General features: G+C 29.7%; 2 protein-coding genes across 3 annotated transcripts in view; one reads left to right on the plus strand and one right to left on the minus strand.

Annotated features, from left to right (window-relative positions):
* Positions 1-21,636, minus strand: part of LOC135136995 (uncharacterized) — a 216,917-nt gene that overhangs the window by 92,387 nt on the left and 102,894 nt on the right. The gene's annotated exons all lie outside the window — the stretch shown is intronic.
* Positions 1-21,636, plus strand: part of LOC135136999 (CD151 antigen-like) — a 128,672-nt gene that overhangs the window by 32,511 nt on the left and 74,525 nt on the right. For both annotated transcript variants that reach the window (XM_064066523.1, XM_064066525.1), the window contains exon 2: positions 10,204-10,248. The gene's annotated coding sequence lies outside the window, so the exon portion shown is untranslated. The remainder of the gene's footprint in view (positions 1-10,203; positions 10,249-21,636) is intronic.

Genomic DNA, 21,636 nt, shown 5'->3' on the forward strand with positions numbered 1-21,636 from the left:
AAAAATCGAAACATCAAAAAATTTAAAAATTAAAAGTTAAAAAATTCGAAAAAATAAAAACTAGAAAAATCGAAAATTAAAAATCTGAAAAAATTGAAAACTCAAACTCCTGAAAAACGAAGAATTGAAAAATTGAAGAATTCAAAAACTGAAAAATCGTAAAATGGAAAAATAAAAAATCAAAAAGTCAAAAAACAGTAATCGAGAAATCGAGATTTCCAAAAATCTACATCAAAATCTACGCCAAAGATTGAAAATTTGGAAAATGGAAAAATCTAAGTCGAGAAATTAAAGATACAAAAATTTGAAAAATATGAAAAATCAAAAATTTTAATAACCCAAAAAATGAAAAATTGAAAAAACTAAAACCGAGAAGTCGAAAAATCGAAAGATCCAGAAATCGAAACATCAAAAAATTGAAAATCTAAAGTTAAAAAATTCGAAAAATTAAAAACTAGAAAAATGTAAAAATGGAAAAATAAGGTGATCGAAAAAACTAAAATTTAAAATATCGAAAAACTGAAGAATCGAAAAATACAGAAATTGAAACATCAAAAAATCGAAAAATTTAAAAATCTAAAATCGGAAAATATAAAATTTCAAAAATCAAAAAAATTAAAAATCGAGAAAACGAAAATTTAAAGAATCGAAAACTTAAAATATGGGGAAGTTGAAAAATGAAAGGTCGAGAACTCAAAACATCAAAAAATCGAAAAATTGAAAAATCGTGAAATCGAGAAGTCATAAAAAGAAAAGTGGAATTAAATGTTTCAAAAACTAAAAAATGGAAAAATGGGAAAATAAATAAATCAAATCGCAAAAAAAAGATTAATCGAGTTCCAAAAATTAAAAACATAAAGAACGAAGAATTGAAAAATTGAAGAATTCAGAAACTGAAAAATCAAAAAATGGGAAAATAAAAAATCAAAAAGTCAAAAAATCGATTAATAGAGAAATCGAGATTTTCAAAAATCGACATCGAAAACTTCGACAAAAATTGAAATTTTGGATAATGGAAGAATCTAAAAATCGAAAAATCAAAGATACAAAAATTTTAAAAATATGAAAAATAAAAAATATTAATGATACAAAAAATGAAAAATCTAAAACCGAGAAGTAAAAAAATCCAAAGATCGAGAAATCGAAACATCAAAAAATTGAAAAATCTAATTTTAAAAAATCGGAAAATTGAAAATTCGAAAAATCGAGAATCTGAAAAACGGGGAAATTAAAAAATCTAAAATTTAAAATATCGAAAAACTGAAGAATCGAAAAATAGAAACTTATATTAAAAAAACAAATCACGCTTATTTGAAAGATTAAATAATAAAAATTGCGATTTTTGCTTTCTGAAAACCAGTGGTGTAAGACTGAAAAATCGACAAATTGGAAAATGGAAAAATCGAAATATTGAAAAAGCGAAATATCGAAATCCGGAAAGTCGAAAAATTGAAAAATCGAGGAATTAGAAAAATAAAAAAATTGAAAAAGTTAAACACAGAAAAATAAAAAAAATTAGGAATCGAGAAATTTATAAATCTAAAATTTAAAAAGGCGAAATTGAAAAGTCCAAATGTACTAATAATCGAAAATCGGAGATGTCGAGATCTCCGAAATTGGAAATATCGAAAAATTGTTATATTAAAAAATTTAAAAATCGAAAAATCGAAACACCAAAAAATCGAAAAATCGAAAAATTTAAAAAACTAAAAAATGAAAAATCAAAGAAATCCAAAAATCTAAAAAACGAAAAGCTGAAACACTGAAAAACCGAGACGATCAAAAAATCGAATGAATAATTGCATAAATAGAAAGCGAAATATGAAAAGATCGGGAAACCGAAAAATCGGAAAAATAAAAATTGAATAATTTAAAATCTACAAAAATCGATAAATCGAGAAACTAAACAAAATCGAAAAATCAAAAGATCGAAATCGCGATAAGATCGAAAAATTTAAAATTGAAAATATCGAAAAACCGAAGAATCGAAGAATGGAGAAACATCAAAAAATCTAAAAATTGAACAATCTAAAGTCGAAAAACAAAATTTCAAAAATCAAAAAATTGAAAAATCGAGAAAACGAAAAATCAGATGTGGATAATTTAGAAATTCGAAAAATTCGAAAAATTGAAAAACAAAAAATCGAAAACTTAAAATATGGAGAAATCGAAGAATCAAAAATTGAAAATCGAAAAATCAAAATATCAAAAAAATCGAAAAATCCTGAAATCGAAAAAAGAAAAGCCGAAAAATCGAAAATCTGAAAAATCGAGAATTCGAAAAACTTGAAAAATGGACAATTTAAAATATAAAAAAAATGAGAAATCAAAAACCTGAAAAACGAAGAATTGAAAAATTGAAGAATTCAAAAACTGAGAAATCGTAAAATGGGAAAATAAAAACATCAAAAAATCAAAAAATCGATTAATCGCGATTTCCAAAAATCAACATCGAAAACTTCGACAAATATTGAAAATTCAGAAAATGGAAAAATCAAAAAATTAAAGAAACAAAAATTTAAAAAAATATGAAAAATCAAAAATTTTAATAATCCAAAAAATGAAAAATTTTAATATTACAAAAAAAAAATTGAAAAATCTAAAACCGATAAGTCGAAAAATCGAAATGAGAAATAGAAAAATCGAGAAATAGAAACATCAAAAATTGAAAAATCTAATTTTAAAAATTGAAAAATTAAAAACTAGAAGTATCGAAAAATTGAAGAAACGAAAAGTAGAGAAATTGAAACATCAAAAAATCAAACAATTTAAAAATCTAAAATCGAAAAATACAAAATTTCAAAAAATTGAGAAAACGAAAATTTAAAGAATCTAAAACTTAAAATATGGAGAAACTGAAGAATCAAAAAATGAAAACTTGAGAAATCAAAACGTCACAAAAATCGAAAATCTGAAAAATCGAGAATTGGAAAAGTTGAAAAATCGAAAATTTGGGACATCAAACAATTGAAAAACGAAGAATTGAAAAATTGAAGAATTCAAAAACTGAAAAATCGAAAAATGGGAAAATAAAAAGTCAAAAACAAAATCGATTAATCGAGAAATCGAAACATCAAAAAATTGAAAATCTAAAGTTAAAAAATTCGAAAAATTAGAAACTAGAAAAATCGAAAAATGGAAAAATCAGGAAAAAACTAAAATTTAAAATATCGAAAAACTGAAGAATCGAAAAATACAGAAATTGAAACATCAAAAAATCGAAAAATTTAAAAATCTAAAATCGGAAAATATAAAATTTCAAAAATCAAAAAAATTAAAAATCAAGAAAACGAAAATTTAAAGAATCGAAAACTTAAAATATGGGGAAGTTGAAAAATGAAAAGTCGAGAACTCAAAACATCAAAAAATCGAAAAATCGTGAAATCGAGAAATCGTAAAAAGAAAAGTGGAATTAAAGGTATCAAAAACTGAAAAATGGAAAAATGGGAAAATAAAAAAATCAAATGGCAAAAAAAAGAATAATCGATTTCCAAAAATCCAAATTTTCGCCAAAAATTGAAATTTTGGAAAAATGGAAAAATAAGAAAAACAAAAAATTTTAATAATCCAATAATGAAAAATTGAAAAATCCAAAACCAAGAAGTCGAAAAATCGAAAAATAGAGAACTTGAAACATCAAAAAATTAAAAAATCTAAAATTAAAAAATTCGAAAAATTGAAAACTAGAAAAATCGAAAAACTGAAAAATAAAAATAATGGGAAAATAAAAAATCAAAAAGTCAAAAAATCGATTAATAGAGAAATCGAAATTTCCAAAAATCGACATCGAAAACTTCGACAAAAATTGAAATTTTGGAAAAAAATTAAAGATACAAAAATTTTAAAAATATGAAAAATAAAAAATATTAATAATACAAAAAATGAAAAATTGAAAAATCTAAAACCGAGAGTAAAAAAATCCAAAGATCGAGAAATCGAAACATCAAAAAATTGAAAAATCTAATTTTAAAAAATCGGAAAATTGAAAATTCGAAAAATCGAGAAACTGAAAAACGGGGAAATCAAAAAATCTAAAATTTAAAATATCGAAAAACTGAAGAATCGAAAAATAGAGACATTGAAAAATCTAAAATCGAAAAATATAAAATTTCAAAAATCAACAAATTAAAAAATCGAGAAATGGAAAAAACGAAAAATCGAATTTCGAAAATTTAAAAATTCGAAAAATTGAAAAACAAAAAACGAAGCACTGACACATCGAGAAATCAAAAAATCTAAAATTTAAAAATCGAAAACTTAAAATATGGAGAAACTGAAGAATCAAAAAATCAAAAATCGAGATATCGAAACATCAAAAAAAATAGCAAAATTGGAAAATCGAATTCTGAAAAATTGAGAATTCGAAAAGTTAAAAAACAAAAAATCTAAAAATCGAAAAATTAATCATACAAACATTTGAAAAATCATAGTATACTGAAATATCGGAAATTGGAAAAATCTAAAATAAAAAAATTGAAAAATGGAGAAATCGTAAAATTGAAAATCAAAAAATTGAAACGTCAAAAAATAGAAAAATCTAAAATTGCAAAAATCAAAAAATTGAAAAATCGAGAATTAGAAAAATTTGGAAAAACAAAAAATCGAAAAGTTGAAAAGCAGAAAATTGAAAAAAATCAAAAAATAGAAGAATAGAAAAACTGAAAAATCGAAAACTCGATTAATCGAGAAATTGAGAATTCGAAAAATAGATCAACCGAAAAAATTTCAAACTTGAAGGAAAATTTTAAAAATTGAAAAACTAAAGATTCAGAAAATTAAAAAATCGTAATATTGAAATAACGAAAACTCTTGAGATCAAAAAATAAATAAAAAATTAAAAAGCGAATAATGAAAAACAGAGAAATCGAAAAATGATTATACAATTTGGATTTTTTTTCCAAAAATCTCGATGTCTAGGATGCAGCACGCATTTATCCCCACAAGTTCAAATTCGTGTCAATTTTTAACATTTGAAGAACTTTTATTCGACAAAATTGGAAGATGACATCAATTCCATGCTTTCGATAACTTCAAAACGGCTATATAAGTAATTTTAATTTTCCTTCCAAAAATTTGGATGTTTCGGATTCATAAACCACAAGTTGAGGAGTACGTTATTTTATAGAATTTAAATAACATTTACTATTGTAAAATTTATTAATGGGTATATATGATATTCCTCAACATAGACGGCGGACAGACGGACAAACAGACGGAAACGAGAGACCTACTTTTTCATATTCTGGACTCTATTACGTTCGTAAAAAAGCACTCACTCCACCAAAACCAAAATTATGTGAGTGGGCTTCCCAGGGAATCCCCGACTCGGTAATAATTTATGCTAAAACGACTTAGCATTTTTCATCTAAACAGACACCGGAAACCGATTGAACAACACAGAAAAAAGCAAACCAGGCTCTCTTAAATCGGACACAATCTATTGCTTGTTGCATTTCTTTGGCAGCGACTGATGCCAACATTCGTTCCCAACCGGATATGTTCAAAAGCAATATCCGGATCTGAGCGACCCATTTTATTATCAAACCGTACAGAAAATTTGTATCGACAGGGGGTTATGCACGGAATCAGCTACCTTCGAAATGGAGTGCTCCGGACGGACTGAAATCATAAGTGGGCCAATTGCCAACCGAAGTGGTTAAACTATTTTAAAGAATGAAAATCCAACTACTTTTCGCAACCCCTCCACCACTTATCGCCCCTAAGAAATAATTTTCATTAAACCCGTGGCTAACAACGCCACCGTTAATAGTCAACCTCCGGGATTAGACGTGCTAGTCCAAAATCCCGGAGTCCCGGAATGCCGTCACCCTTTCCGGGCAACGACTCCGGACGTAATGAAGGCCGCATCACAATGCCGGAAAATTTATGCAACTTACAAATGATGGATGAGTTCCTCCGGGCAACTTGAAAGTGTCAAGCGGGCAATGCTTTCAGCCGCAACGACGTTGAAGAAATATTTAGCGTAATTTTGAAAATAAACAACAGTGTTGACTCATTGCCAGCTACTTAAATAAAGTCTTTGAACCTCGGTTTTGTCGAAAACACAGATCACAATGCCAGAAATTTATTTCATTTACAAATGATGGATGAGTTTAGTTGCCTTAAGGTAACTTAGGTACTAGAGCGGGTAATTTTAACCATGAAGAAGGGCGCCATGTCCAAGACCGACTCCGACTCCGAGACCCAGGGGAGCTCCGACGAGTCCAGGTCCGGCGGCGATCACTCCGGGGACGGCGAGCCCGATGCCGCTGGGGTAGGCGGCGGCCACGGCGAAGAGGGCGACGACGGCGAAGATCAAGTATTTGAACATTTTGATTGATTGGGAGGTTGTTTGTTGCTGTTGTGAGGAACAGTAATGGTTGTTTGCGCGGAATTGGGCTATTTATAAGGGGAAAAATTGCCTGAATATTGATGGTGGAGGAAAAATAGAGATATTATGATGCAATTTGTGAAGAAATTACTCGGATTGATTGTGACTTAGAGAAAAGTTTGAATAAATTTGCAAGTTCTGTGAAGGACTTGTCTGCCTGCGAGGAATTATTTTTTTAAGAACGGTGATTGCCACTGGAATTTTTTATTCCTGAGAGTAAGCTACTTTTATGTTTTCTCGTCACAAAGCGCCCAAACATTAACCCTCCAAAACTAACCACACTTTTCAATTTACTCCAAACTGACAACATTAACAATAACCCAATTCCCCCATAATTGCTTTTCCTCGAACCCGTCACTCAAACAATCGCCCCGAAAATTGCTTTCTAAATTCGCCTAATCACGAAAGAATTAATAAATTTGCACACGTCTATCTCGCCGCCCCCAAAATCGCGCCCCGCACCCACCAAATCCGAATCGCCGCGCTATGCTAATCCAGCGCTATTAATTAGCTAATTGGCTCGGAATTACCATAATTTACCGCGAAAACCCCCTATAAATGCCCCATAATCAGCGGCAATCGACACAGCGTTATCAACCGACCAACCAACAACTCCTATCAAGATGATGAAATTCTTGCTTCTCCTCATCGTGGTGATTATCGCCGCCGCTGAAGCCAGCCTCGTCGCCGCCCCCGGAGTGGCCATAGCCGCCGGCCCCGCCGTCGTCGGAGTCGCCCCCGGAGCCTGGGGAGGAGCCTGGGGTGCCGGCTGGGGACGCAAGGGATGGTAAACGCGAAATCCACCACCTGATAGGGTCATTTCTACTGATAAGGCACATTTTTCAATCAATCATCTGTATAAAATGTAAAATAAAAATTTTAGCAGCAGAAACTCTCTCCGTTTACCTTACTAGTACGAAAAAATTGGTCTAAAGAGTTTAGACAGTACTTCCCTAGCTGTCGGAAACTTGACGACTGCATGCCTATTGTGTTTTTTTTCTCATTACATTTTTGTAGTGGGAATTTAAAAAAAAATTGCGATGACGTCATCAACATTTTTGCAAGGACACGTATATCAGTTGGGATAAATGTAGTGTAATACTAAGAATAAAATTATTATATTCTCAAATTTTCGAGAAAATGAATTGGGTCGTTTTGAATATTGATTTGTAATAATCAATAAAATAACGAAAAAATTTACTCACGTATACGTATCAGAGGCAACTGAAAATCGTGTATGTATAAACATTCTTAATTTAAGATGACAGGCGTAACAGCATACGTGAGAGTCAAACAGAGAAACTGTAAACAAAACGACCGTCGGTTTTATTGCTTCGACTTCCGCTTATTATATAAAACATTGGGTTTTATTTTAATTCTTGACGGTGGAATTCACAATTGGTTGATTATAAACATGTCTATTTCACATTCGCAGAACCAAGTGAACGCATAAAACAAATGCAGGTCTGTAATGTTAAAGTCGATGTAAATAAGCGTGCTACCCTTATGTTTCAACCGAGTTTTTCTTTTAACAAATTTTGTGTCTACCAAATTGGGTTGGTTGGGGTGTAATACTAATAATAAGTGTTGCCTTTAATTTAATCAATAAAATAAATTGACTTCATTAATTTTTTTGAACCACCTCTTAAGAAAATCTAAAAAATATGAATGGAATGATAAATCACAAGTACAAACTCATCATATTTTTTGCATTTTAGATAGGATTTATTCAGCAAAATTTAAGGGTGACGTCATCAATTTTTTTAGGAGGGATGAACAAATACATTTTGAATAAAAGTTTACCATGCTTATAATAACTTTAAAATATTCCCAAGATTTCAAAGCATTCGGTTTTGTAATTCCTGATTAAATCGATAAAATAAATTCACGCCTTCATTAATTTTTTTGAGTCACCCTGCATATGCGAATTAAAAAATACGAATGGAATGATAAATCACAAGTACAGACTCATAATATTTTGTACATTTTAGATACGATTTATTCGGCAAACTTTTGAGCTGAGGTCATCAGTTTTTTGTAGAAGATAACCAAATATATTTTGACTGAAAATTTATTATGCTCTTTATAACCTTAAAACATCTGCAAGATTTCAAAGCATTCGGTTTTGTAGTTCCTGATTAAATCAATAAAATAAATTTACGCATTCATTAATTTTTTTGAGTCACCCTGTATATGCAAATCCAAAAAATATGAATGGAGTGATAGATCACAAGTACAGACTCATCATATTTTGTACATTCTAGATATGATTTATTCCACAAACTTTTGAGCTGACGTCATCAAGTTTTTGGAGGGGATAAGCAAATATTTTTTGACTAAAGATTTATGATGCTCTTTATAGCCTTAAAACATCTGCAACATTTCAAAGCATTCTGGTTAGCAGATTAAAAATTAAATTTCAAAATGTTGTTTTATAATTTTGATTTTTTTTTCCAAAAATCTGGACGTTTCGGGTGAAAAGTCGATTCAGAGTTGTAAACTACATGTGTAGGACTATGTTATTTTATACAATTGAAAACCCATTTACTATGTACAATTTTGAAATGACGTCATCGCATTAGTGGTGGGGATGATTAGACAAATTTTGGTTAGCGTTTTACCATCTACATGATATTCTTGATATAAGTACAAAATTTCACAACAATCGGTCGAGTACTTTCGGAGATTATCTGTCTAATGAAAATCCGGGGGCAGACGGACAGACGGACAGACGGACAGACGGACGGACAGACGGACAGACAGACCGAAATGGGAGACCTATTTCTTCGTCTTCTAGGGGTCATGAAAGATCGAGAAAACGTAAAAGTAGAGAGTCGGCCGACGGACTCGATTACAATACTTCCTTTGCTTACGCCCGGGAAGCAAAAACCAGTTACCGCACGTGTGTGAACTTCGTTCACGTGCATAAATGCGACAATTATCGCACTGTTGTCTCCGTGTCCACGTCCGTCCCAATCACCACAATAATTAAACAGCCGCCCCTACTTTCGCACAAAAGCCCACCGGGGGCCCAATTCTCTGTCACTAGCACGTCACTAATCCCCATTGTTTACCCAAACCTGACATCGCGTCAGTTCTGCCACTAATTAAAAATCCACGTCAGCATGACGCAATTTCCAGAAATCCCAACATTTTAAAATTCTAATGGGACCGGGCTGAAAGTATGGTGCGTTTGTTTGTGGAATAGAATGGAACAATAACATCCATTGATGTTCCGTATCGCTCACGGCGCAATTTTATCACGTTGGCTAAACATTGTTACCAACCCACAATTACAATATTATTGTAAACAGCCGTACATGTTATGTCATTACGTAACGTCAATTCGCGTAATTACGTTGGTAACGAGGCGCTGCTATTGAAAATCAATGCGAAGGGTTAAAAATGTGAACGGGTGAATAAATAAATGAGAATAAATATTTGACGTTAGGTGGATGCGAAACCGGCGGTCCACTAAAATCACAAAACGGAATCAATTTGATACGTTGGAATGAATGTTGTGATTATGAAATGTGAACGCTTGGGAAATATGATTTCCTCATTTTTATAGCGGAAAGTTCGATTATTCGTGTTTTGAGAGCTTAATTTGGGTGGGTGTTATTAAGTGATTTATTGTTAGCGGCTGGGTCTGAAATTTCGACGAAACTTCAAGCTTTTCGATTTTTATTGGATTCAAGCGAAATGACCGTGTATCCGGGCTTTAATTAAAAATAGTACGGAGATAATAATGGCAATTAACGGTATAAATAATGGCTGTTGCAATTACTAACTGGCGTTTTTTGTTGTTTCAGCCTACAAGTTCACGTTCGTAAAAATGTTCCTCTACTAGACTGAAGGTAAGCGACTATGTAGGCATTTTTATGATATCGTATTTACAAACAAAGGAAAAAGTGTGGACGCCTATTTTAAGTACAACCAGTGCTAAAGCCTTGCCTACACATACAAACTTTGTACCATCCTCTATCGCAGCCAACTTGGATGGAAAGCTGGACTTGTAGACGAATAGCGATTTTTTTATGAGTTAACCAAATTCATATCTCTTGCTGTAATTGTAAATCACGTTTACGTCCCTAGGGCGGGACAGTAATTTACGGTCAAAAGGCTTTAATTAATATGCTGTTAAATTAAGGTGTGACGTACATTTCCGTCGATTTTTCACAGCACAGCTCTAGGAAATTAAGATAAGTGAAGAGGATCATGTTACCTGTGTCTCCCACTTCATCAACAACAACACTGAAACGTTCTGTGAGAAGTACGTCAGAAATAATTGCGAAATTCAGCCTTTTTGAGCTCCGGTTCAGATATGCTAAGACAGTTTTCTCCGTTTCTGTTTGAAATTTCCATATGCAAAGTTGCGTCATATCACGGTTATTTCCACTACTACGACAATCGTCTATTTTTATGAAGATAAAATCCGTGCTTTCGAATTTCCTGACTGGAATAAAAACTTTGTAATCAGTGCTTTAGAGGGGTTATGATGCGAAAATTAGCAGATGTTTATTTATACAGGATTTTTTAAGGGGAAATAGTTTGAAACTGATAAATATAATTTTGAATGAAAAACCGGACTACTATAATCCGAAATCAAGATTATCCGAACATCCAGTAATCCGAAGAGAGGTTAGTTGAAGTCGATATCTCTTTAATCCGAACCAGAACTCTGCAATTCAAACTGTATTTGAAAACATGCACCTACTTGCAAAATTGACGCAAGATCTTCTTTCTGTACGTGTTGTATTGAATTTTTTGAAATTTTTAAAAATTGTGATATTTCAATGCCCCGAATTAATTAACTAATTCTGGAAAAAAGGTTGAAGTTATCGAAGAAATGCGGCTGGAAGTGACTTCTGCACCCTGAAATCTACAAGAAAAAGTATTTTGTTAAATTTAGAAAATCGTCGAAAATGGATTGAAATTTGCTAGTACTTGCCAAATAACCTACCCTCGAAGAAAATAAAAGCCAGGTGAGCGAGGAGAGTATTAGCCAAATTAAGACTCATTTTGGCAAATGATCTACTCCTCTAAGAAAAAGTACTAAGCCCGCCCACCCACCCTTTATTTTCTTAGAAGAGAGGGTCGTCTGCCAAAATCAGTTTTTTGTTAACAAGTACTAGCCCCGCCCACCCACCCTTATTTTCTTAGAGGATATGTCATCGTGAAAAGCAAAAATTTTAACTTGAGAACTTGAAAAATTAAAAATCAAAAATTCCAAAATTGGAAAGTTAAAACTTGAAAAATCGAAAGATTGGATTTAAAAACTGCAAAATTACATTACAAATTATTTTTACGAACAAATTATCAAATGAAATATTCAAAAGTTGAAAAGCCTAAAAACTTAAAAAAAAAACTGAAATTTTGAATTCGATTTTATAAGATTTTTTTTAGTTTTTCGATATTTCAGTTTTTGATTTTCCGATTAAACAGTTGCACAATTTTCCGATTGCTCATTTATCCAATTTTTCAATTTGTGATTTTTTGATTTTTAAGTTTTTATTTTTAGCAAGTACTAGCCCCACCCACCCAGCCTTCATTTTCTTAGAAGAATAAATCATCTGCCAAAATCAGTATTATACTTGCCAAGATAAGATTGATTTTGGCAGATGACCTACTCTTCTAAGACAATAAAGGGTGGGTGGGCGGGGCTAGTACCTATTCTTAGAAGAGTAAGTCATTGGCCAAAATGAATCTTATTTTGGCAAATACTAGCCTGGCCCACCCGCCTTTTATTTTCTTAGAGGGTAGGTTATTTGGCAAGTGCTAGCCTCACCCATCCGCCCTTTGTTTTCTTAGAGAGTAGATCATTTGCCAATATCAGTCTTATCGTAGCCGAGAACTATTAAATTTTGCAGTTTTTCGATTTTTCAACTTTCAAATTTTTCAATTTTTCGCTTTTTAAATTTTCAATTTTTTGTTGTCTTTCCATTTTTGAGTTATCTTAAAAAACTTTCGATTTTTTAATGTTACAATTTTGGCATTTACCGATTTCTGTTATTTGATTTTAAAAAATATCCAGAAAATAGATGTTTTTTTAATTTTTGATTTTCGATTTTTTGTCACCGAGTTTTTGGAAGGGAGTAAAAAATAATTTTGATTGCCATGTTTATCATAACTTTAAAACATCTGGAAATTTTGTTTCTAAGTTTCAATTTTTGGATTTTTCAAAATTTCGGTTCGAATAAATTTGTTCTTTTAGTTAAAAAATCGAAAAATGACAAATCGTGAAAAAGAAAAATTTTAACTTCATAACTTAAAAAATTAAAAATCAAAAACTTCCAAAATTGTAAAGTAAAAATTTGGAAAATCAAAAGATTGGAATTAGAAACTGCAAAATTGTCAAACAAATTATCAAATGAAATATTCAAAAGTTGAAATATCTAAAAACTAAAAAAAAAATTAAAACTGGAATTTTGAATTCGATTTTATAAGATATTATTTTCTTAGAAGAATAAGTCATCTGCCAAAATCAGTCTTATCTTGGCAACTACTAGCCCCCCGCCCACCCACCCTTTTCCTCTTATAAGAATAAGTCATCTGCCAAAATCAGTCTTATCTTGGCATGATAAGATTAATTTTGGCAGATGACTTACTTTTCTAAGACAATAAAGGGTAGGTGGGCGGGGCTAGTATCTTTTCTTAGAAAAGTAGGTTATTGGCCAAAATCAGTCTTATCGTAGCGAGTACTACTAAATTTTTCAGTTTTTCGATTTTTCAACTTTCGAATTTTTCAATTTCTCGCTTTTAAAATTTTCAATTTTTTGATCTCTTTCGATTTTTCTTAAAAAAAAAAACTTTCGATTTTTTAATTTTACAATTGTGGCAGTTTTCTGATTTCTCAATTATTCGATTTTTAAAAATATCGAGAAAATAGATGTTTATTTTTTAAATTTTCGATTTTTGATTTTTTGTCACCAAGTTTTTGGAAGGGAGTAAAAAGTAATTTTGATCAGCGATTGCCATGTTTACTGGAACTAATTTTCAATTTTGGGATTTTTCGATTTTTCAAAATTTCGGTTCGAATAAATTTCATCTTGTAGTTAAAAAATCAAAAATGACAAATCGTCAAAAGGAAAAATTTTAACTCGAGAACTTGAAAAATTAAAAATCAAAAAATTCCAAAAATGTGCAGTTAAAACTTGAAAAATCAAAAGATTGGAATTAAAAACTGCAAAATTGTCCAACAAATTATCAAATGAAATATTCAAACGTTGAAAAATCTAAAAACTTAAAAAAAATGAAAACTGGCATTTTGAATTCGATTTCATAAGTTTTGTTTTTTTTTTTCAATTTTTCGATATTTCAGTTTTTGATTTTCCGATTTCTCATTTATCCAATTTTTCAATTTGTCATTTTTTGATTTTTAAGTATTTTTTATTTTTAGCGAATACTAGCCCCACCCACCCAGCCTCTACTTTCTTAGAAGAATAAGTCATCTGCCAAAATCAGTCTTATCTTGTCAAGTACTAGCCCCCCGCCCACCCACCCGTATTTTCTTAAAGGATATGTCATTTGCAAATATCAGTCTCATACTTGCCAAGATAAGATTGATTTTGGCAGATAACCTACTCTTCTAAGAAAATAAAGGGTGGGTGGGCGGGGCTAGTTCCTTTTCTTAGAAGAGTAGGTCATTTATCAAAATACAAAAATTAGGCAAACATTCATACTACTAAAACCAGCAATAAAAATAATCCTGCGATCTTTTTTTTAAATTAATAGTGAACTTTTGAGTCGTAAATTTATAAAAACAAAAAGGATTCTTCAGTATGAAGTCCAAATTTTATTTACTTTAAAGCTAATTCGCCCCATTTTTCTAAACTTTTTTTTGGAAACCATATTATTACCAATTATTATTAATTAGACTTTTTTTGAAATTATTTTCTAACGCGTAAATTACAGAATTAATCCAAATCTAAAATACATAGAAGTAATTACCGGCCGACCATTAATTCTTGAAGCAAATTTTTGTATTGACAACTTGAATTATTGGCAACAATGTTAACTGGGTTTCCAAAATTTAAATTTGATAATCAGGTATGCCATTATAAGATTTTAGATATGTTGCCAACCTGATTAATCAGTCAGAATTTAAAGTTACGTCATCAAGTTTTTGGAAGGAAGACCGAAAAAAAATCTTATTAATGTGAAAAAATAAAAAAAAACCTGTTTTAAAGAATAATAATGCAGTAAAACCTCTCTAAAACGGACATTTTCGATTCACCCCTATTTCAAAAATAGTTTGTCGTGGCCAAACACGAACCAGTTTTTTTTACCCCGGATGCGCTTAAATATTCGGAACAACTGGGATGCTCTGCTATTACATATTTTAAAATGCGTTATAAAATGTATCATTAGTCGCTGTCCTTTCTCGCATAACAACAAAACGATTTTATTGTTTTTACAAAAAAAAAAAAACAAAATAGAACAAAAGTGCATCAACCAATCAATTTTGTAATTTACTAAACCGTCAGCTATCACTCTTTGTAAATAAATTCCTCGATACATACAACGTAGTTAATAACCCAACATTTAAACCTAATAACTTATTAATGTCATCCAATTTTTACAAATTATCTGTTACACTTTTCATTGAAGTGTCAACCTTACACACACAGGTTCCGCGCTTTCAATAATTCATACCCCATAAATTATACACCGGTTATTCTATTTCAGTCCTTCCAATACAAACTCCATTTATTACCCCCACGGCGTCGGCCCATAACAGCGCCTCGCTTTTCCACGACCATTACACCACTCTAATTAAGTGCAACCAAACCAGCCCACCACCCAACAAAGGCATGTGCACTTGACTCTGGAAAAAAACAAAAGTGCACGCACCCATCGTTACGCAACCAATGTCACCGCAATCACAACAAAGAAAATGCTAATTTTCTCATTATCAAATGAAAGTCGATAATCTCGAGCGGTATAAATACGGCCGCCGCCGCCGAAGAAGTCAAACGTTACCAGTAGCGTCTACAACGAACTCAACATGAAATTCTTGATCTTCGCCTTCGTGTTGGTGGTGGCGCTGGCCGCCGTCCACGCCAGTGTGGTGGCAGGAGTGCCTGGCGCCGTCATCGCCGGCCCCGCTGCCGTCGGAGTGGTCGCCCCTGGATGGGGCGGCTGGGGACATGGCGGTTGGGGACATGGCGCCTGGGGACACAGAGTTTGGTAAATCGAGACTGCAGCCGCTACAAACAATCATCCATCGGCTTCTTGAAGACGATCCAGAATTAAATAGGTCACATTTTTTTGGTGTGTGTATTTAGATTTTGCATTGTAATTTCAAGGAAAATATACCTTTAGTTTTAGTTTTGCAGCAGAGGGATGAGTTTTATTTTGGGGTGATGGGGGTGGTTTATACTTTTAATCGTGATGTGTACTTGAGTGCACAAATGCTTATTGCGAACAAGGTTTGGAAGTAATTAATTGTGGTAAATGTTGTGTGTAACTGGTGTAAAAGTCGTTATTTTGTTCACGGGGCGGTAGACAATTTTCATGCCTCGAGCAGCCAGACTTGTTATCTCAATAATTATTGTGCACGGCATAAATTACTACTTCGGATTATCTATTATTATTAATAAGGAACAGAATAAAAGATAAGTCAAGGAAATTCTAGAGGAGAGTTAAACAATGCTGAAAATATTATAACAGCCTTTTTTTTATTATACTCGTAAATAATGAAATAACTTCAAAGCCTCGAGAATATTAAACAAAAAAATCCATTAAAATCGTCTATTTGCCTTCTTGCTGAAAATTACGAATAAAACTACATGGAGATCCAGAAAACTAAAACAAATAGAAAAATCCTTTGACGAAAAATGTGAATTTTTAAAAATTTCTTTTGTGCTTGCTCATAAGACAAAAGTAGATTTTTTTTTATTATTTTAGTCTTTCCGCACCATTGTTTCTAGATCATTAATGGATAAGGGAAAAAGAAACGGACTTAAAATCCCGCCTTGCTTTCAATGTTTGTCTACAATTCATTCTTTCTTCTCTTATTTCTTCCACAGTTTTTCTTTTTTTTATGTATTTCTCTTAGTTTCTTTTCCGATTTCTTTTTTGCTTCCTGAGCGTAACTTTCCGTCCGTCTGTCTGTCTTCTGTGTCAATTTTTATTAGAACATAATCTCTGAAACTACTGTACCGATTGTTGTCAAATTTTATATGTATATTAAGAATATCATTTAGATGGTAAAACGCTAACCGAAATTTGGCTAAACGCTCCCACCATCAATGAGATGACGTCATTCCGAAAATCTACGATAGTAATATTTGTTCTTAATTCTGTTAAATAAGATATTCCTGCACCTTCTTAACTTCGAAACTGCAAAACCGAATACTCGGAAATATTGCAAACGTTTTAAAGTTATCGTAATCATGGTAAGTCGTTAATCAAAATCAAAATAATATTTTTTTGAAAAATCTTACGTTCGATCAATTTTTTGATATTACAACTTTTCCGTTTCTCAATTTTTAATTTTTAGATTTTTCAATTTTTCGTTTCCTAATTTTTCAAGTTCTTGATTTTTATTTTTCATTTTCCTGATTTTTAAATTACCATTGTCTTGATTTTGAAACACAATTTTTTGTTTTTTTTCAGACTTTATTTTTTTAATCTTTCTTTAGATTTTATCATTTTCCGTTTATTCAATTTTTCAAATTTTCAATCATGGATTTTTCAATTTTTCAGTTGCAATTTTTGAATTATTTGACTTTCCGATTTCTTTCATTTTCAATATTTCGATTTTGCACTTTTTCGAATTTTAAGTTTCTAAAAAATTTTAATCTTTCGATTTTTCAATTCTTCATTTCCTCAATTTTTCAAGTTCTTGATTTCCAGTTTTTCAATTTTTCGAAGTTTTCATTTTATACTTTTTCGTTTTTCAATGTTTCAAGAATGTTCCATTTTTTTATTTAAAAAGTTGAAAAAATGCAAAAGTTGCAAATCGAATTGAAAAAACGAAAAATAGAAACAATGAAAAATTAAAAATCGAGAAATTTAAAAATTGAAAAAACGAAAAATTAAAAATTTTAAAATTGAAAACTCAAAAATTGAAAACCGAGAAATTATAAATTGAATAACTGAAAAATTCAAAAATTCAAAAATTTCACATTGCAAAAAGAAAAATGATCAAACATCAAAAAAAACGGGAAATTGAAAAAAATTAAGAAAAAAAACGGATACGAAAAATTTCAAATCAAGAAATAGAAAAAAAATTAAAATCGAGAAACTTAAAAATTGAAAAAATTAATAAATTGAAGAATTGAGAAGAAGAAAAAACGAATCAAACAGAAAAATTTGAAAGTCGAAAAACTATAACATTGAAAAATCGAAAAATTTAAAAATAGAATAAATGACAAAGTTTTAAAGTCCAGTAATAGAAAATCGGAAAAATTACCAAACCATAAAATTGAAAAAATCAATAAATTGAAGAATTGAGAAGAAGAAAAAACGAATCAAATAGAAACATTTAAAAGTGGAAAAACTGTAACAATGAAAAATAGAAAAATTTTAAAATAGAATAAATGAAAAGGTTTTAAAAAACAATAATTAAAAATTGGAAAAATTACTAAACCGTAAAATTGAAAACGTGAATAATTTTAAAAAGCTCTAAAATTGAAAAAAACGAAAAATTCAAAAATTTAAAAGTTGAAAATTTCAAAAATTGAAAACCGAGAACTTGCAAATCGAAAAATTGAAAAATCCAAAAATTGAAAAACTTCACACTGCGAAAAGAAAAACGATGAGACATTGGAAAAAACGGAAAATTGAAAAAACAAAAAAAAAAAAAACGGATACGAAAAATTAAAGAAAGGAAAAAAATTAAAAACCGAAAAATTGAAACAATAAAAAATTAAAAATCGAGAAACTTAAAAATTGAAAAAATCAATAAATTGAAGAATTGAGAAGAAGAAAAAACGAATCAAATAGAAAAATTTGAAAGTCGAAAAATTGTAACAATGAAAAATCGAAAAATTTAAAAATAGAACAAATGAAAATTTTTTTAAATCCAATACTTAATAGAAAATTGGAAAAATTATCTAACCGTAAAATTGAAAACGTGACTAATTTTAAAGAGCTCTAAAACTGAAAAAACGAAAAATTCAAAAATTTAAAAGTTGAAAATTCCAAAAATTGAAAACCGAGAACTTGCAAATCGAAAAATTGCAAAATCCAAAAATTTGAAAATTTTACATTGCGAAAAGAAAAACAATGAAACATTGACAAATCGGCAAATTGAAAAAAATAAAGCAAAAAAAACAGATACGAAAAATTAAAGAAAGGAAAAAAATTGAAAAATCGAAAAATTGAAACTAAAAAATTCAAAATCCAGAGATTTAAAAATTGAAAAAAATCAATGAATTGAAGAATTTAGAACAAGAAAAAACGAATCAAATAGAAAAATTTGAAAGTCCAAAAATTGTAACAATGAAAAATCGAAAAATTTAAAAATAGAACAAATGAAACATTTTTAAAATCCAATACTTAATAGAAAATTGGAAAAATTACCTAACCGTAAAATTGAAAACGTGACTAATTTTAAAAAGCTCTAAAACTGAAAAATCGAAAAATTCAAAAATTTAAAAGTTGAAAATTCCAAAAATTGAAAACCGAGAACTTGCAAATCGAAAAGTTGAAAAATCCAAAAATTTGAAAATTTTACATTGCGAAAAGAAAAACAATGAAACATTGACAAATCGGCAAATTGAAAAAAACAGATACGAAAAATTAAAGAAAGGAAATAATTTAAAAATCGAAAAATCGAAACAATAAAAAATTCAAAATCGAGAAACCTAAAAATTGAAAAATCAATGAATTGGAGAATTGAGAAGAAGAAAAAACGAATCAAATATAAAAATTTTAAAAGTCGAAAAAAATCGTAACAATGAAAAATCGAAAAATTTAAAAATAGAACAGATGAAAAAGTTTTAAAATCCAATACTTAATTGAAAATTGGAAAAATTACCAAACCGTAAAATTGAAAACGTGACTAATTTTAAAAAGCTTTAAAACTGAAAAAACGAAAAATTCAAAAATTAAAAGTTGAAAATTCCAAAAATTGAAAACCGAGAACTTGCAAATCGAAAAATTGAAAAATCCAAAAATTTGAAAATTTTACATTGCGAAAAGAAAACATTGACAAATCGGCAAATTGAAAAAAATAAAGCAAAAAAAAACAGATACGAAAAATTAAAGAAAGGAAAAAATTTAAAAATCGAAAAATCGAAACAATAAAAAATTCAAAATCGAGAAACTTAAAAATTGAAAAAATCAATAAATTGAAGAATTGAGAAGAAGAAAAAACGAATCAAATAGAAAAATTTGAAAGTCGAAAAATTGTAACAATGAAAAATAGAAAAATTTAAAAATAGAACAAATGAAATTTTTTTTAAATCCAATACTTAATAGAAAATTGAAAAAATTATCTAACCGTAAAATTGAAAACGTGACTAATTTTAAAAAGCTCTAAAACTGAAAAAACGAAAAATTCAAAAATTTAAAAGTTGAAAATTCCAAAAATTGAAAACCGAGAACTTGCAAATCGAAAAATTGCAAAATCCAAAAATTTGAAAATTTTACATTGCGAAAAGAAAAACAATGAAAAATTGAAAAATCGTCAAATTGAAAAAAATAAAGCAAAAAAAACACATACGAAAAATTAAAGAAAGGAAAAAATTTAAAAATCGAAAAATCGAAACAATAAAAAATTCAAAATCGAGAAACTCAAAAATTGAAAAAATCAATAAATTGGAGAATTGAGAGGAAGAAAAAACGAATCAAATAGAAAAATTATAAAAGTCGAAAAACCCTAAAATTGAAAACGTGAATAATTTTAAAAAGATCTAAAATTGAAAAAACAAAAAGTTCAGAAATTTAAAAGTTGAAAATTCTAAAAACTGAAAACCGAGAACTTGCAAATCGAAAAATTGAAAGATGCAACAATTGAAAAATTTCACATTGCGAAAAGAAAAACGATGAAAAACCGGCAAATTGAAAAAAATAAAGAAGAAAACGGATACGAAAAATTGCAAATCGAAAAATTAAAGAAATGAAAAAAATTGAAAAATTGAAAAATAGAAATAACAAAAAATTAAAAATCAAGAAAGTTGAAAATTGAAAAAATCAATGTTTTGAAGAATTGGAAAAAAGAAAAAACGAATCGAACAGAAAAATTGTAAAGTGGAAAAACTGTATATTGGAAAATTGAGAAATCGTAACATTGACAAATCGAAATTTGAAAAATTTTACATTCAAAAAAGAAAAAAATCAGAACATTGAAAAACCGGAAAATTAAAAAAAAAGAGAAAAAAAAACCGAAACGAAAAATTGCAAATCGATACATTGAAGAAATGAAAAATTAAAAAATCGAAAATTCGTAAAATTGCAAATCGAAAAAATACAAAATCAAAAATTGAAACATCGAAAAGTTGGATAATCGAAAAATCGAAAAATTTAAAAATAAAACCTCGAAGAGTTGCATATCTTAAAATTGAAACAACAAAAAACAGAAAAATTGAAAAATTGCAAAACGAAAAATTGAAAAATTGAGACTGAAAAAACAAAAAATTATAAAATCGGAACAATGAAAAATCGAAAAACTGTAAAAATGATAAACATAAAAAACCAAAATGAAAAACTACAATTCTAAAAATTGAAAAATTAAAAATTGAAAACTTGAGAAACTCAAATGGAAAGATTGCAAAATCTAAAAATTCAAAAAATCGCTTAACTTTTTATAATTTTTCAAAGAAGCGAAATGTGTTGGGTTGCACTTCAGGGGCGACGGAAATTCTATCCAAATAACTTAATAAATTCGTCTTACGGTCAAATTTCGTACCTTTTTTAACCGAAAGTAGTAGAAATCAGCCACACCACACGCCTCAGTAATATATAAAATGTAGAAAGTCCCACCTCAGAAATCTCCATTAACTCTACAACAAACCCACTTTTCGAATAATTACCCCAACAAACTTTTTTACTTCAAAAGTTTTACGCACTCATCGAGTTAAAAGCTTGCAGTATATACCAGCATATGCAATAAAGCGTACCTTATAGGCTTATAACAAACTTCAACTTTTATTATTACGATTCTACGGTACCGAACAAATATCATATTGTAGCGCTCAGAGCCGCCATTCGAACGCGTCTTTCATTTTGCGACTAATAAAAAGAGTAATTGGAGTTCCGAATCTATAAACGTTATGATCTCCTTAGAACAGGCC

Source organism: Zophobas morio, unplaced genomic scaffold (assembly GCF_036711695.1).
Source record: "Zophobas morio isolate AGI-343-1 ecotype UQ-CSIRO unplaced genomic scaffold, CSIRO_AGI_Zmor_V1 ptg000028l, whole genome shotgun sequence".
In the NCBI taxonomy this organism is placed as follows: domain Eukaryota; kingdom Metazoa; phylum Arthropoda; class Insecta; order Coleoptera; family Tenebrionidae; genus Zophobas; species Zophobas morio.